This window comes from Staurois parvus, unplaced genomic scaffold, assembly GCF_062004578.1.
Source record: "Staurois parvus isolate SC_StPar_1 unplaced genomic scaffold, SC_StPar_1.0 ptg000686l, whole genome shotgun sequence".
In the NCBI taxonomy this organism is placed as follows: domain Eukaryota; kingdom Metazoa; phylum Chordata; class Amphibia; order Anura; family Ranidae; genus Staurois; species Staurois parvus.
Window position 1 is genome coordinate 2,091,736 of NW_028318482.1, and position 15,688 is coordinate 2,107,423.

At 42.2% G+C, this 15,688-nt stretch overlaps 1 protein-coding gene across 1 annotated transcript in view; it reads left to right on the forward strand.

Annotated features, from left to right (window-relative positions):
- The first annotated feature begins 1,841 nt into the window (after positions 1-1,841).
- The window catches only part of ANKRD65 (ankyrin repeat domain 65), a 65,868-nt gene continuing 52,021 nt past the window's right edge, over positions 1,842-15,688 (forward strand). Inside the window, exon 1 of the mRNA XM_089652533.1 lies at positions 1,842-2,160. The gene's annotated coding sequence lies outside the window, so the exon portion shown is untranslated. The remainder of the gene's footprint in view (positions 2,161-15,688) is intronic.

Here is a 15,688-nt window from a genome sequence, read left to right on the forward strand (position 1 = left end):
AACGTTAATTCCATTTTTTAATCATTGGCAAAGGGCAAATGGATGTTTGTTTTCAATCTAAGTAAATTTGTAAATTTGAAGGAGCAGGATGAAAAACTTTTCTTAAATTTCTAAAGCTGCCAAAAGATGGATACAAATTCGGCCAGTTCATCAGGGACTGGTTGAATTTAGATCCATCTATGGCCATTCCTGCTCAGCAAAAGTAGATCTAACAATCGACTTCTATAGCACAGGACTGTTGAAAAAACTGTTTTCGATCAGCCGGCTGCAGCCACTGATCAATGTACTCCGACACCGGAGGAGCCCTTGTGTCAGAATACAATGGCACAGCAAGGAGGAGTCCTCCATTCTCCTCGCTTGTGTCGATGGTGAAATCTGTTTTCTCTGATCAAAAAATCCTTAGGCTTCATTTAGACACGCAGTTTGGGTGGGGGGGGGGGGTCAAAAATGCATGGTTCAGATGCATTTTTGCTGCCTGCCAACTACCCCCCCCCCCCCCCCCCCCCCCCACCTTAAGCTGCAATAGGCATCAAACAGGAGTGTTTACTTGCCATGGTTGCAATCCTTTGCTTTGTATCCACAGCAAAGTTTACTCAACTTGTAGCAATCGGTTGGCAGCACTCAAGTAAAAAAGGAAGCACTGCAAATGGCCTGCAACTGTGTGCATTGCATGTCAGCAAAAACGGGGGATTAAAAAAGTCAGTGAGGAGGTGTCACGTTGCTTCCTCACTGCCTGTCAGTAGCCTCTGAAGCACAATTCGAATGGAGATTGGGCTTAGGGGGAAAGGAAGATTTAGACACCTATGAATCACATGTGAATCGCACAGGAAGCACACCGCATTCTTGTACAATTCACATGTGATTCAGCGTGGTGCGTTTTGAGCCCATTTATTTTGAATCATACTGCATTGCCCCAAAGTAGTGCATGTGCCAATTTCAGAAATGCACTGCTACTGGATCGCATGGTTGTTTTGTACCGTGCGATCTGGTGAAGGCAAACGCACTGCATTTGGGGTGTCGTTCACATTGCAGCAACACCAACTGCAGATTGCAAGGGCAATGTAATTTTAACACCATGTGAGGAACGCACACGGATCGAGGGTTTCCCACACCACATTCTAGTGTGAACCAGGGCTAACAGTGAATGTGGTTTTCATCTGGGAAGTCTGTTTGTTCCAAATGTTCAAAACAACAAAATTTTTAAGTACTTTCGAACAACATTTGGCAAATAATCAGATATACTGGGGCAGCACAGTGGCTAAATGGTTAGCACTTCTACCTGGCAGTACTAGGGTCGCTTGTTTGAATCCCAACCATGGTACCACCTGCCTGGAGTTTGCATGTTTTCCCTGTGCCTATGTGGGTTTCCTCCCACACTCCAAAGACATGCTGGTAGGTTAATTGGTTCCTGTCTAAATTGGCCCTAGTATGTTTATGTATGAATGTAAGTTAGGGATTTTAGTTTGTACGCTTCTTGAGGGCAGGGACTGATGGGAATGTACAATATATATATTATATGTGTACAGCGCTGTGTAAATTGGCAGTGCCAAAAAGTACCTGTAATAAATAAATAATGTACTGAAAATCTTAGTACGAATGTTGTTTGAAAATCTGCCAGTGTATGACTTTACCGGCACTACATGGGGATTGCCCTGCCAGCTGCGGTATTTACGCTTCCTGAAACATGTTGTGAAGACAATAATCCATTTTAGAACATGCCAGTGAGTATCAGACAGGATCCTCAGTGGTGAAGCGCACAGCTCTGACCTGTCCTCCTGACAAACATTGTTCTCTTGTTTCTTTTCTCGGATGTCCCTCCTCCCCAGTCCCCCTCCCTCAGTCCCTGCTTCTTTGTAAAGTTAAAGTTGACCGGAATCATTAACAGATTACCCTTTAACAGAGGGACGCTCTGTAGGGGAACATGTTCACACTTGCCGGAATATCCAGGGAGTAATTGCACAAGATCTCTTTTGTTTAATCTCCCTCTCAATTTCTCTGCACGTCAACCTGCTGCGAGCAGCTATAAGTCTGAAGGAGCTGAGTGGATTTCATCTTTGGAGCAACCAAGCCCTAGCATCTTCATTGCACAGGTCGCAGGATTTGATGCGCCAAAGCCAAACTAGATCCTTGCTGAACTGAGCACAGTGCACCGTATAACAGGTAAGGATATATACTGTACGGTATATGTCAAGAGGCTTAAATAGGGGCCCATTCACACTAAAGCATTCTGCATTTGTGTGCGTTGCATTAAGGCGGCCCATTCATTATAAATGAGCTGCCAACACAAGATAATAGATGAAAAATGTGCATGATTTTTTTTTAAACACAGTGCACCACTATACACAATATATGCGCTGTGGTGCCCTGCGGTGCGTTTTGTATTGGGTTATACTCTGCAGTGCATTGGGTACCATTCACAATGAGTGGCACCGCAATGCACCACACATAGAACAGGTGTGTTACCTCGCATTGTGGTAGCGTGCCACAATGCACATGTGTGAATGAGCCCTCACACTGTATGTTAACTCTTACAATGAACTTCTCTTATCTGCTCCCTTTTGGTCTGTTATATATATCATCCAAAGTTTTTTTTTATATGTATTCGAAAAGCGCAAAAAAAAAATAAAAATAAATCCCATTGATCCTGGCAGAAATCCAGTTCTGTCCTGTGCTCTCAGCAGTGTTATCTCATATAGTCTCATCTTCCTGCTGAAAATTACCTTTGTGAACTACAGCCCACATCCTCACTGTATTATGGACAGGAGGAGATGTTCTGTAGTCCTAACATGATTCCTGTCCTAGAGTGACAACACTGCTTCTGCATAAATGGAGTACAGAAAGTGAGCATTGTCACTCTAGGAAGGAAGTGCCCTTACTGGCAGGATCACCAGGTGAAAATAAAGGGAAAGAAGCCCGGAAAAGAGAAAAACTAATGCTGCTTACATTTTTGTTTTTGGGCTTATACAGTGGATATAAAAAGTCTACACACCCCTGTTAGAATGTTAGGTTTCTGTGATGTAAAAAAATTAGACATAGATAAATAATTTCTGAACTTTTTCCACCTTTAATGTATCTTATAAACTGTACAACTCAGTTGAACAAAAAAACTGAAATCTTTTAGGTGGAGGGAAGTAAAAATAAAAAACTAAAATAATATCATTGCATAAGTGTACACACCCTTAAACTAATACTTTGTTGAAGCACCTTTTGATTTGATTCCAGCACTCACTCTTTGCGGGTATGAGTCTATCAGCATGGCACATCTTGACTTGGCAATATTTGCCCACTCTTCCTTGCAAAAACAGTCCAAATCTGTCAGATTGTGAGGGCATCTCCTGTACACAGTCCTCTTCAGATCACCCCACAGATTTTCGATCAGATTCAGGTCTGGGCTCTGCCTGGGCCATTCCAAAACTTTAATCTTCTGGTGAAGCCATTCCTTTGTTGATTTGGATGTATGCTTTGGGTTGTTGTCATGCTGAAAGATGAAGTTGCTCTTCATATTCAGCTTTCTAGCAGAAGCCTGAAGGTTTTGTGCCAATATGGACTGGTATTTGAAACTGTTCATAATTCCCTCTACCTTGACTAAGGCCCCAGTTCCAGCTGAAGAAAAACAGCCCCAAAGCATAATGCTCCCACCACCATGCTTTACTGTGGGTATGGTGTTCTTTTGGTGATCTGCAGTGTTGTTTTTGTGCCAAACATATCTTTTGGAATTATGGCTAAAAAGTTCAAACTTGGTTTCAGCTACATCCCCAGTTATAAGAGGGTGTGCACAATTATGCAACCACATTATTTTAGTTTACTTACCCCGCCTAAAAGATTTCAGTTTGTTGTTCAACAAGTTGTACAGTTTATAGGTCACATTAAAGGTGGAAAAGGTTCTGAAATTATTTATCTTTGTCTCATTTTTTACATCACAGAAACCTAACATTTTAACAGGGGTGTGTAGACTTTGTATATCCATTGTAAACATACACTCACTATCCATGTCAAGAGTGCATATCCCCAGTTCACATGATAGAACAGCCTTTCTCAACCTTTTTTGGGACCCTTTAACCCCAGTCTAAAATGTAAAAAAAACTTAATCTTCACCTTGATTAAATTAACCTTATATCAAAAGCCCCCTTCAGATCAGAGATCCCCCTATACATTAAAGGTCCTCCATAACATCAGAGTTCTCCCATCACATCAGAGCCTTCCCTTCATATCAAAGTCCTTCATGTCAAAGTTACCCCTATTTATTAGAGGTCCTCCATCACATCAGAGCGTTCCCTTAACATCAAAGTTTCCCTTATACCTTAGAGGTTTTCCATCATATCAGAATACCCCCATCAAATCAGAGATCCCCCCATCACATCAGACCCTTCCCTTTACATAAAAGTCTCCCCCCACTATACATTAGAGGTCTTAATGTATATTATATATGTATATAAGAGGTCATTCATCACATCAGAGTTTCCCCCCTATACATTAGAAGCCCTACATCACATCAGAGTCCCCCCCATCAAATCAGAGTATCCTTATGACAGAACCCCCACATCACATCAAAGTTTCTCTCAGATCACAAAGTCCTCCCACCAATCCAGGGCAAATTGGGTCTCATGCTTGTGGGTCCCCAGGGGAAGCCAAATGGCACCTCAAGGTGCTGTGGCACCCTGGTTGAGGACAATGAGCATGTGACAGTGTGAGAGGCAATAACGTACAGTATATCTAAAGTCTTTTTTTTTTTTTGCTTTTTGTGTCCTGATTCCTGCTGTGTATATTTCTATTCACTTTCTATTCCAGAGACACAACAGAAAGTGAGAAGAAATCTCTCCTAGGTGCTGAGAAATCCACTGTTACTGGTGGGCACTGCAATAGATGTCTTCATTAAAAAAAAAAATCCAAGGTAATGGATTTCCCATCACTTTTAGTGGCAATGACCACCAGGATAAATAGGGGGAATTTTCCCAGCGGGGACACACAGTAATAAAACCTGACCTGGCTTTTGACACTTTCACGTTTTATCGAAATTTAATAAGAAAGGAAGAAACTTTGGCTTTAAATCTACTGCAAGTGCACAAGAGGAAAAGCAGTGGTGGAACATGGATGAATCAGAATAATTGCAATAACAATACAAATAACAACTGATTAAATGACACAATGCCAAATCAGAATTTCTAGTCACCACAACAACATACCAGAAACAAACATACCGTAGTCCTAGTCCTCACTATCATTATAAAATAATGAAAACCTTTATGCGGCATACCTTTCACTCATTTTGCAGCTTCCTTAGGCTCTTGCATTTGTTCTCTACACACTAAAACATTACAAGTATGTGTTTTATGACAGTTTCCTGAGCTCTCTGCTGTATTGTTATCAGTTACATTGTTCTCTGTGGACTACAGAACACCTCCCCTCCTGTAGTCCTAACACACTTCCTCTCTTAAGATGCCAATACTACTTCAGTGTGCCAATACACTGCCTCAACTGGATGGAACTGTGGCAGAGGAGTATTGTGCTCTTACAGACATGCAGTAGGAAGGGACTGGGGCCAACGAAGGTTGGATACGTATAGTGTGCTTACCCTTTAAGAGTGTACCTGACATAGGATACTTTGTAAGCAAGTGTTTCATTTGGCATGCAGTCTGACTTTACAGTAGCCCATGGTCATACAGCCTAAACCGGGAACAGTGACACAAAGTGAAAAGAAGGTCACTTAGTAAAAGAGCCAAAAAAATATTCACTTAGTGTAATGCTACAGAAAGCTGTCTGGGACTGCAACCATGCTACAAGAGATGATCAGAGTCTGCAGACATGATACAGGAGATGGTCAGAGTCTGCAAACATGATACAGGAGATGGTCAGAGTCTGCAAACATGATACAGGGGATGGTCAGAGTCTGCAGACGTGATACAGGGGATGGTCAGAGTCTGCAGATGTGATACAGGAGATGGTCAGAGTCTGCAGACGTGATACAGGAGATGGTCAGAGTCTGCAGACATGATACAGGAGATGGTCAGAGTCTGCAGACATGATACAGGGGATGGTCAGAGTCTGCAGACATGATACAGGGGATGGTCAGAGTCTGCAGACATGATACAGGTGATGGTCAGAGTCTGCAGACATGATACAGGAGATGGCCAGAGTCTGCAGACATGATACAGGAGATGGTCAGAGTCTGCAGACATGATACAGGGGATGCTCAGAGTCTGCAGACATGATACAGGGGCAGGGGCGGACTGACAACTCATGGGGCCCCCAGGCAATAGGGGATCATGGGGCCCCTGTGTCCTTGCCCAAACTCAAAAAGCCTATGATGAAAAAGGTACCAGGGGCATCTCATGTGGCCCCCTACTGACCCCGGGCCCTCGGGCAGTGCCCGAGTTTCCAAGTGGTCAGTCCACCCCTGTACAGGGGATGATCAGAGACTGTAGACATGCTACAGGGGATAGTCAGAGTCTGCAGACAAGATACAGGGGATGATCAGAGACTGTAGACATGCTACAGGAGATGGTCAGAATCTGCATACATGATACAGGGGATGGTCAGAGTCTGCAGACATGATACAGGGGATGGTCAGAGTCTGCAGACATGATACAGGGGATGGTCAGAGTCTGCAGACATGATACAGGTGATGGTCAGAGTCTGCAGACATGATACAGGAGATGGTCAGAGTCTGCAGACATGATACAGGGGATGCTCAGAGTCTGCAGACATGATACAGGGGCAGGGGCGGACTGACAACTCATGGGGCCCCAAGGCAATAGGGGATCATGGGGCCCCTGTGTCCTTGCCCAAACTCAAAAAGCCTATGATGAAAAAGGTACCAGGGGCATCTCATGTGGCCCCCTACTGACCCCGGGCCCTCGGGCAGTGCCCGAGTTTCCAAGTGGTCAGTCCACCCCTGTACAGGGGATGATCAGAGACTGTAGACATGCTACAGGGGATAGTCAGAGTCTGCAGACAAGATACAGGAGATGATCAGAGACTGTAGACATGCTACAGGAGATGGTCAGAATCTGCATACATGATACAGGGGATGGTCAGAGTCTGCATACATGATACAGGGGATGGTCAGAGTCTGCAGACAAGCTACAAGAGATGGTCAAAGACTGCAGACATGTTTCAGGAGATGATCAGATATTATTATTATTATTATACAGGATTTATATAAGTTTGGGCAGTGCTTTACAATATAAGGGAGACAGTACAATTACAATACATTTCAGTACATAAGGAATAGGAGGGCCCTGCTCGTGGAGCTTACAATCTAAAGCATGCATGATACAAGAGATGGTCAGAGACTGCAGAAATGCTACAAGAGATGATCAGAGACTGCATACATGATACAAGAGATGGTCAGAGACTGCAGACATGCTACAAGAGATGATCAGAGACTGCATACATGATACAAGAGATGGTCAGAGACTGCAGACATGCTAAAAGAGATGGTCAGGGACTGCAGACATGCTGCAAGAGATGGTCAGGGACTGCAGACATGCTACAGGGGATGGTCAGAGACTCTAGACATGGTACACGAGATGGTCAGACACTGCAAACATGCTACAGGGAATGGTCAGAGACTGTAGACATGCTACAGGGAATGGTTAGAGACTGCAGACATGCTACAAGAAATGGTCAGAGACTGCAGACATAATGCAGGAGATGGTCAAGGCCTGCAGATGTGCTATGGGGGATGGTTAGAAACTGCAGATATGATACAAGAAAATGGTCAGAAACTGCAGACATGCTTCAAGAGATGGTCTGAGCCTAGTGACATTAACAAAGAATATGGTCAGAGACTGCAGACATGCTACTATATACTGTATGGTCACAAACTCCAGGCATGTAGAAGAAAATGGTGAGAAACTGCAGACATTCAAAACACAGGGGATGATCAGAGACTGTAGACATGCTACAGGAGATGGTCAGAATCTGCATACATGATACAGGGGGATGGTCAGAGTCTGCAGACAAGCTAAAAGAGATGGCCAAAAACTGCAGACATGTTTCAGGAGATGGATCAGATATTATTATTATTATTATTATTATTATACAGGATTTATATAAGTTTGGGCAGTGCTTTACAATATAAGGGAGACAGTACAATTACAATACATTTCAGTACATAAGGAATAGGAGGGCCCTGCTCGTGGAGCTTACAATCTAAAGCATGCATGATACAAGAGATGGTCAAAGACTGCAGACATGTTTCAGGAGATGATCAGATATTATTATTATTATACAGGATTTACAGTCAGGTCCATAAATATTGGGACATCGACACAATTCTAACATTTTTGGCTCTATACACCACCACAATGGATTTGAAATGAAACAAACAAGATGTCCTTTAACTGCAGACTGTCAGCTTTAATTTGAGGGTATTTACATCCAAATCAGGTGAACAGTGTAGAAATTACAACAGTTTGCATATGTGCCTCCCACTTGTTAAGGGACCAAAAGTAATGGGACAGAATAATAATCATAAATCAAACTTTCACTTTTTAATACGTGGTTGCAAATCCTTTGCAGTCAATTACAGCCTGAAGTCTGGAACGCATACACATCACCAGACGCTGGGTTTCATCCCTGGTGATGCTCTGCCAGGCCTCTACTGCAACTGTCTTCAGTTCCTGCTTGTTCTTGGAGCATTTTCCCTTCAGTTTTGTCTTCAGCAAGTGAAATGCATGCTCAATCGGATTCAGGTCAGGTGATTGACTTGGCCATTGCATAACATTCCACTTCTTTCCCTTAAAAAACTTTTTGGTTGCTTTTGCAGTATGCTTTTGGTCATTGTCCATCTGCACTGTGAAGCGGCGTCCAATGAGTTCTGAAGCATTTGGCTGAATATGAGCAGATAATATTGCTCGAAACACTTCAGAATTCATCCTGCTGCTTTTGTCAGCAGTCACATCATCAATAAATACAAGAGAACCAGTTCCATTGGCAGCCATACATGCCCACGCCATGACACTACCACCACCATGCTTCACTGATGAGGTGGTATGCTTAGTATCATGAGCAGTTCCTTTCCTTCTCCATACTCTTCTCTTCCCATCACTCTGGTACAAGTTGATCTTGGTCTCATCTGTCCATAGGATGTGGTTCCAGAACTGTGAAGGCTTTTTTAGATGTTGTTTGGCAAACTCTAATCTGTCCTTCCTGTTTTTGAGGCTCAACAATGGTTTACATCTTGTGGTGAACCCTCTGTATTCACTCTGGTGAAGTCTTCTCTTGATTGTTGACTTTGACACACATACACCTACCTCCTGGAGAGTGTTCATGATCTGGCCAACTGTTGTGAAGGGTGTTTTCTTCACCAGGGAAAGAATTCTTCGGTCATCCACCATAGTTGTTTTCCGTGGTCTTCCGGGTCTTTTGGTGTTGCTGAGCTCACCGGTGCGTTCCTTCTTTTTAAGAACGTTCCAAACAGTTGTTTTGGCCACGCCTAATGTTTTTGCTATCTCTCTGATGGGTTTGTTTTGTTTTTTCAGCCTAATGATGGCTTGCTTCACTGATAGTGACAGCTCTTTGGATCTCATCTTGAGAGTTGTCAGCAACAGATTCCAAATGCAAATAGCACACTTGAAATTAACTCTGGACCTTTTATCTGCTCATTGTAATTGGGATAATGAGGGAATAACACACACCTTTCCATGGAACAGCTGAGAAGCCAATTGTCCCATTACTTTTGGTCCCTTAACAAGTGGGAGGCACATATGCAAACTGTTGTAATTCCTACACCGTTTACCTGATTTGGATTGAAAAACCCTCAAATTAAAGCTGACAGTCTGCAGTTAAAGCACATCTTGTTTGTTTCATTTTAAATCCATTGTGGTGGTGTATAGAGCCAAAAATGTTAGAATTGTGTCGATGTCCCAATATTTATGGACCTGACTGTATATAGCGCCAACAGTTTGGGCAGTGCTTTACAATATAACGGGAGACAATACAATTACAATACATTTCAGTACATAAGGAATAGGAGGGCCCTGCTCGTGGAGCTTACAATCTAAAGCATGCATGATACAAGAGATGGTCAGAGACTGCAGACCTGCTACAGGAGATGATCAGAGACTGCATACATGATACAAGAGATGTTCCGTGACTACAGGTATGCTCCAGGAGATGGTCAGAGACCATTCATAACCAAAGATGCTATAGAATGGCTGGTGTCATAACGGATCACATGTGCAGCATCACGGCAGCTGAAGATCAAACAGAGGCTAAGATGGTGGCATCCTTGGCTGAAAAGAATAGGAGGGTTTAGTTTCACTTTAAAAATGACTTTTCCACATTTCATATTTCTCACAACCAGATCTATTGCAAAAACATAACTAGAGAATGGGGATGGACAGCTCAGAAAAAGTAAGATACTAAAGGAGCTAAACCAAGCTATTAAATGCAGAAATTCAGTCTAAAGAACACATTTCCTTCACTGGCTTGAATAAATACTTATGCAAGGAAAACACAGACTACTATCTGCAGAGGCCCTGAGGGCCTCAAAATAATAACCAAAAGGTCAAATGAGGCCCCTGGGCTGCAGTTCGGGCACCAGGGTGTTAGATCCTCTTTTACCTAGGTTCACACCTAAGCATTTCCGCAGCATTTTGTGTTTTGCAGAAACGCAGTACAGTCCATTTAACATGATTTCCTATAGGACATGTTCACATCTGCGTGTTTTCACCCAGTGTGTTTTTTTGGAAAGGGTCAGGGACTTTTTTGAAAGCAAAAAATTGTGTTTTCGATTCTATAGGCGTCAATGGAAATGCTGCACAAAAGCAAGTAGTGCATTTTTACCACGTTTTTGATGTGTTTTGTGTTTTTAAATCCGCCCAGCAACAAGGAAAAAAAGAGAAAAGAAATGCAAATTGCATCAAAAACATGGTAAAAACGGGCAAAAATGCAACGCAAAACACAATGCAAAAACGGCTCAAACGCAACCTCCGTAGGTGTTAATCTAGCCTTACGTTTTTATTGCTGTCTGTCCCCAGAGGGGAGATATCCCCTCAATTCCTGTTAAGACATGAAGTGGTAGGTAATCTCTAACGGACTTGCGGGTTTCAAGAGGAGTTTTTAGCTGTAAAAACGCTCTACCGCTGAAAAACACGCAAAACGCAGTAAAACGCTGCAAACCAGCATTTTTGGACCTTGTTTGGTAAAAAAAACATCTAAAAACGCAAGCGCGGAAAAACATGGGAAAACGCCGCTAAACGCTAATACAAAAATGTTAAAAAAAGCTGAAAAACTCATGTTTTTAACGTGACTTTACACAGCTAACGTTACCAGCGTTATCAAAATGCCCAATGTGCATGGATCCTAAAAATGCTCTAATGCTGAAAAAAGCAGCAAAATGCGGTAAAATGCGACCAGCATTTCTGGAGATTTGTTGAGCAAAAAATAAATTTTTTTGTGGTAAAAAAACGCCAACGCAAAAAAAGCAGCAAAACGCAGCTAAACGCTAATGCAAAAGAGCTGAAGACTCCCATTTTTAATGTGACTTTACACAGCTAGCATTATTAAAACGCCCAGTGTGCATGGAGTCTAATGCTGAAAAATGCAATAAAGCACGGCAAAATGCTGTAAAATGTGGCAAACCGGTGTTTTTGGACAGTTTTTTGAGCAAAAAAAATTGTGGGGGGGGGGTAAAAAAAGTTAAAAACGATGGCAAAACACCCCTAAACGCTAATGTAAAAAAGCTCAAAAACTCATGATTTTACACAGCTAACGCTAACAGCATTATTAAAATGCCTGTGTGCATGGAGCTACTCACTTAGCCCTGGTTCACATACATGCGGCTGTGCTGCAGGCTACGTTTTGCACGGGCATGAGAGCCCATTCATTTGAATGGACTGCCGTGCACTGTGACACGTAGGGAAGAAGTCCCTGCACTTCTTCTGAAAACGCTGCCCGTACAGGAGCCCGCGGGTCCGCATACCTCTATGCGGGTGGCGAGGCTGCATGGATTTTTGTGGGGATCCGCAGTGGCACCACCCGCACAGGTGTGAACCAAGCCTTAGTACCTTTTCTGAATTAAATTATACTCAGAACCTGTGTAATTAATATGTGTTTGGTTTTAAAGGGATGAGGTGGCAACCATAGACTGAATGTTGTACTGAGTGGTACTTAGCTCTGTATGTGTCCAGTGATGCATGACCGGAATCCAGGTTTACTGTGTTCCAGGCATACGGCACATATAGGACCCTAAACCCAAGTACCACCCAGTACAGTGTTTAGCCCTGTCCAGCTGCAGCGTATTTCAGTCTGCCATAGACTCTGACAGGCTGTCAGCAATGGGGCTGGACACAGCACCTGTCTCCCTCGGTACATTAAATGTCAGGATTGGATGCACACGGACTAAACATTTAGCATGGATGGAGGAATCTATTAGATGTTGAATGAAAGAAATCTATGCATGTATTGTGGCAGGCGCAGCACCCTTTGGTGCCTAGTGCGCTGTGGCATTAGAAAAATTATGCAATTGCTGTTTCTTTTGTTTGATTAGACTGACTTTACTCTGTAATTCCTCCAATGCTGCTCTATGGATGCAGTAGGTTTAAAGAGCACACCGAATACTTTAGTTAACTTCTTTAATAACTTCAATCTTCTTCATATAACACTGCTTACAATGGCTTGTTTCATTTATCATACAGTAGCTTATTTCTTTCATATTACAGTGGTTTGATTCGATAGCTTATCTCGATAGGTTCAATAGATTCAATAAATTTGTTCTGTATATTTCGATAGATTGATAAGTTCAATAGGATTCGTAAGTTCGTAAGTTCGTTCGGTGGAACTACAAGTAAACACATACAACAGTTTCAACACACAGATCCACCTGCACTGTTAAACAACAGAGGAACACACAAGTGCATTAAATACCTATTTGGCCTTCTCTGCTTCCATAAAGCTCTTCTGATTGGAACTGTCTGCTTCCTCCTCTGTCTGGTGAGCATGTGTCTCTAGAAAATCCTAGCAGGGAGTTTTACACAGGCATAGATGTGAAACTGGCTGGGATTGGTTAAGGCTCTGTACAGTATGAGGCTGTCTGTGATTGGCTCATCTTTAACTAACTGTTAAAGGCATATTTTCCTTTTCTGCTTCTGTTAACACAATGAATATATAAATGTCATATAACAATCAAAGACATAAATTACAGCAATGATTTTGCTTTTGGCTTTAACATATGCACATATATACTATACTGAGGTTATTGGCAGGTTTGGTATACACATATATGTGAACCATATTAGCAATCTAGGACTGGTCTTAGCTGGCCAGCTACACTCCCACCAAAATTACCTATAATTCTATGTTCTCTATAATAGGAATTGAACATGAATTTGAGGAATTTTCCATCAGTTTCTCAACTCTCAAGTGTCTTTGTTACTCTCAAGCAGAACAACTAACTTTTGTATTGGACGTTCCAACTTGAGTGGAGTTGTGAGACGTTTTCCCTTTTTGTCCAGTTTTGAGTCTCCCATTTGTAACAAAACTCTTCTTACTAGTCCTTCTTCGTCCTTTCGAGCTTCTAGGACTTTGGCCAATTTCCATTGACTTCTAGGTAAGTCGTCTTCCTTTACTAACACTATGTCATCAACATGAACATTTCTTCTAGGCATTTGCCATTTACTTCTTAGTATGAGATGAGCTAAGTACTCCTTGCTCCATCTATTCCAAAACTGCTCTGATAGATATTGAACTCTTCTCCATCTTTTCCTTGCGTATAAATCCTCTTTGGTGAAGTTGCCAGGTGGTGGCTGTATGTAATCAGACCTAAGGTGAAGTAGATGGTTGGGAGTTAGAGGTTCCAAGCTTGTTGGGTCGTTGATGTTGTTGACTGTAAGTGGACGACTGTTAACAATAGACATTACTTCATAGAATAGTGTCCTAAGTGAAGCATCATCTAATCTTCCGGCGTTCTTTTTCAACACTGAACTTAGTACGTTTCTTACAGTTCTGATTTGCCTCTCCCAGACTCCGCCTGTATGGCTTGCATGTGGAGCATTCATGTGAAAATCACACTGTTTCTCTAACAAGTACTCAGTTACTTTTTCTTTATCAATCTCTTTTAGAGCCTTGTTCAATTCATTCTTTGCTCCAACAAAATTAGATCCTTGGTCAGATCTAAGTTCTCTGACAGTACCTCTAATGGCTATGAAACATCTTAAGGCGTTGATAAAGGTGTCGGTTGACATATCTTCCAACATTTCCAGGTGAATTGCTCTGGAGCTTAGACACGTAAATATCAGTCCGTATCTCTTGTACTCCTTGCGGTTTTGTTTGGTGATAAATGGGCCGAAGCAATCCATTCCGCTATAAAGAAATGGTGGTGATGGGTTTACACGATCAGCTGGTAGATCAGCCATTCTTTGTTCTTCTGTAGGTCTACGTGTCTTTCTACAGATTACACATTTGCTTATGTACTTTGCTATAGCTTTGCTTCCTTTCACTATCCAGTAACCACCTTCTCTCAAACAGCTTTGAGTAATCAATCTTGTGAAGGTAGAATTTTTGGGTAGAATTGCTGGATGCTTAACTTTGTTAGGTAGCGATGCATTTTCCAGCCTCCCTCCCACCTTCAGTATACCATCCTGTAGAATAAGATTAAACTTATACAATGGGTGGTTGTTTGGAAGTCTCTTAGGTTCTTGACTAAGTCTCTTCAACTCTTCACTGTAGAATCTTTTATGAATGAGTCTTATAACCGTTTCTTCAGCTTTCACTCTTTCCTCTACATTCAACGATTCTTTCTTTCTGATTCCTTTTGCTAAGCGTTGAATTCGAGCTACAATGTTTATGACTGTATTCCACTTTGAACATCTGGCTAGTCGTTCAAGTATGTCATCTTGACACTTGGCAGCAGTGCTCAATGTTTGAACTACCTTTACTTCTGGATCACCCATAGACAGTTCTGTATAACCTTCACTGGGTATGATTTCCCTTTCCCAAAGGAACTCTGGACCGGTGAACCAGTTTGAATTCTTCAATTCTGTTACATTTAATCCTCTTGAAGCATGATCTGCCGGGTTTTGCTTTGTGTCAACATAGTGCCAATGTTCTGGATTCGTTGCTTTTCGAATTTTTTGAACTCTGTTACCGACAAAGGTGTGGAATCTCCGAGCTTCATTGTTTATGTAACCTAGGACAACTTGTGAGTCTGTCCAAAAATGCTCTTCATCTATTTTCAATTCCAATTCTTCTCTCAGAAACTGACTTACTGATGCTAAAACGACGGCTGCCGTTAGTTCGAGTCTTGGTATTGTCTGAATATTGTTGGGTGCTACTCTGGCCTTTCCCATAACTAGGGCACAGTGTATCTTTTCTTCTCCTATTGCTCTGATGTAGGAGCACTGACCATAACCATGACTACTGGCATCTGAAAAGTGATGAAGTTCTATTTTCTTGTACTTTCCGAAATCAGGAGGTACAAAACATCTGGGTATCCGAATTTCTTTCAAATTTTGTAAGTCTCTTATCCAACTCTCCCACCTTGGCCTCAAGCCTGCAGGTATGGGTTCGTCCCATCCCAACTTCTGTCTGCATAATTCTTGCAGTATTTCTTTTGCTCTGAGGATTACTGGTGCCAAGAATCCCAATGGATCATATATTGAGGCTACTGCAGAAAGAATGGTACGTCTAGTTGGAACTTTCTCTTCCATGGATATTTCAAAGAAAAAATTGTCGTTTTCTACAT